General features: G+C 42.7%; 1 non-coding gene across 1 annotated transcript; it reads right to left on the bottom strand.

Moving 5' to 3' along the window:
- Positions 1 to 590: 590 nt before the first annotated feature.
- Positions 591 to 694, bottom strand: LOC148564277 (small nucleolar RNA R71). Its single transcript, XR_015883994.1, has one exon. It is a non-coding gene; the product is annotated as a small nucleolar RNA R71 (small nucleolar RNA).
- Between the last annotated feature and the right edge of the window lie 2,260 nt (positions 695 to 2,954).

Here is a 2,954-nt window from a genome sequence, read left to right as displayed (position 1 = left end):
TTTACTTGATGATAACTTCGGTACACTTGCCGAAGGGAGATTTGTTGAGAGATAAGTTTTCCGTGCATCAAGTTTATGGCGCCGTTGCCGGGGATTGATTGTGCATCAACAATGATTAAATTGGAAGATCACTAGATTGAGCATTTTATTTTGTGAATTTTATTTTTCTGTTTGAGTGATTTACTTTTTGTTTTAGTTAAACTTATTCCCTTCACCCTCTACTCTTTTGTTTTTCTTTGTTATTTTCAATTCTGTTTGCTAACCCACTAACTGTTTGATATATTGCATCACCCACAACTAACAGTAATTCTGACACAAATGCTGTCTGTACCTATTTTCCTTGCTTGTACTTGTTGGTTGCATGACAGGGAGAAGAAGCGGGGCTTCAACTTCCTTTGATTCTGAGAATATGTGACACAGTGAAATCTAATGATGTCCATCCTGACGCCTATAGACTGCTCTTATTTCCTTTCTCACTCAGGGACAAAGCAGCCAAGTGGCTGGAATCTTTCCCAATGGAGAGCTTGACAACTTGGGAGGATGTGGTGAACAAATTCTTAGCAAGATTTTACCCTCCTCAACGAATCAATAGGCTGAGAGCTGAGGTTCAAACTTTCAGGCAACAAGATGGTGAGACTCTGTATGAAGCATGGGAGAGGTTCAAGGACTTAACAAGGAGGTGTCCACCTGACATGTTCAACGAATGGGTCCAGCTGCACATTTTCTATGAAGGGCTCTCTTATGAGTCAAAGAAGGCCGTGGACCATTCATCTGGAGGATCCTTGAACAAGAAGTAAACCATTGAGGAAGCCATAGATGTTATTGAAACAGTAGCAGAAAACGACTACTTCTATGCTTCCGAAAGAGGGAACACAAGAGGAGTGATGGAGCTAAACAATATAGATGCTCTGTTGGCCCAAAACAAACTCATTACCCAGTAGCTGGCTGACCTCACCAAGAAGATGGAGAGGAACCAAGTAGCAGCAATCTCATCTTCATCAACAATCCAAGAAGGAGTGAATGAAGAAGCAGAGGGGAGTCAGGAGCAAGCTAACTACATTGGGAATTCACTAAGGAAAAACTATGATCCATACTCCAAGACTTACAACCCTGGATGGAGAAACCACCCAAACTTTGGGTGGGGAAGTGAGCAAGATCAAAACCAAGACCAGAGACGTTACAACTCCAACAACAATGCAGCTCACCAGCAATTCACCCAGAGGACATCTCAACACCCCCACAACAACACTTCTTCACACACTTATCAAAACCAAAACAGCACATCTGCTCTGAACCACTCATCAATTGATGACAAGCTCTCAACGATCAAAACCTTCATTGAAGGAATATGCAGAGACATTCAAGACAGTAAAGCATTCAGAGAGGAAGTGCAGTCAAACATGCAGAATCAAAATACTGCCATCACAAAACTAGAAACACAAATCAACTATCTATTTAAGCAGCTTCCAAACCACAATTTTTGCTATGATGCCCATTCAAGCAAAAGGGAGGAGTGTCAAGCTATCACACTTAGGAGTGGGAAGGAACTGAAGGAACATCCCCAAAAACCACAAGAAGAAGGCCCAAATGAAAAGGGAGAAGAGCAAGATGGAATGCAAACCCCCACGCCAAGTCTGCAGAAAGAAAAAAAGATACCCCAACTGAACATCTCAAGAGCTCCATACCCCCAGCTATTGAAGAAAAAGGAAGATGACAACCAGTTCTTGAGATTTTTGGAAATCTTCAAGAAGCTACAAATCAACATACCATTTGCTGAAGCCATAGAACAAATGCCACTTTATGCCAAGTTTTTGAAGGAGCTAATGACTAAGAAGAGAAGCTGGAAGAACAATGAGACTGTGATACTAACTGAAGAGTGCAATGCTATCATTCAGCATAAACTACATCAGAAACTGAAGGATCCTGGGAGTTTTCAGATCCCTTGCATTATAGGAGAAATCACAGTAGAAAAGGCTCTTTGTGACTTAGGGGCCAGCATCAATTTGATGTCAGTAGCTATGATGAGAAAGATGAAAATTGAGGAGGCTAAACCAACAAAAATGGCCCTACAACTGGCAGACCGGTCGTTCAAATTCCCTCACGGGATAGTAGAGGATTTGCTAGTAAAAGTAGGAAATTTCATATTCCCAGCAGATTTTGTGGTGCTGGACATGCAGGAAGACGCCAAGGCCTCCATCATCTTGGGAAGGCCATTCTTGGCCACTGCTGGAGCTGTCATTGATGTTCAGAAGGGTGACCTCAACCTGAGATTACACAATGAAAAGATGACATTCAATGTGTTCAAGGCCATGAGTTATCCACCGGAACAATTGGGGGAATGCATGAGGTTAGATGCACTTGAGGATGAAGTGGAGGAGAATTTTGAAGAAGATGAACCTGAAGAGAACGAGAGATTGGTGGAGGAAGAATCTGAATCAAGTGAAGAAGTAGCTACAGCAGAAATACATATACCAGATGCACCAAAGGAAGGGAACGAAAAATCAGAAGCACCCAAACTTGAACTCAAAGCATTGCCACCCACTCTCAAATATGCATATCTAGGAGAAAATGAAAACTACCCAGTGATCATAAATTCATCCATCAGTCAAGATCAAGAGGACGAACTACTCAAGGTGCTGCGGGAGCATAAGGATGCCATTGGATGGACCCTTGCTGACTTGAAGGGAATCAGTTCAGCCATATGCATGCATAAAATACTGTTGGAAGATGATGCCAAGCCATCAATTCAATCCCAAAGAAGGCTGAACCCAATCATGAAGGAAGTGGTACAGAAAGAGGTTATGAAGCTTTGGCAAGGAGGGGTCATATACCCAATTTCGGACAGCCCTTGGGTTAGCCCCATACATGTTGTGCCAAAGAAGGGAGGGATCACTGTGGTTACCAATGAGAAGAACGAGCTCATACCTACAAGGACCGTCACAGGATGGCGGATG

Source organism: Arachis ipaensis, chromosome B5 (assembly GCF_059453495.1).
Source record: "Arachis ipaensis isolate K30076 ecotype BB chromosome B5, ASM5945349v1, whole genome shotgun sequence".
NCBI lineage: Eukaryota > Viridiplantae > Streptophyta > Magnoliopsida > Fabales > Fabaceae > Arachis > Arachis ipaensis.
The sequence above is the reverse complement of the archived record's forward strand: the minus strand, read 5'-3'. Positions and strand labels throughout refer to the sequence as shown.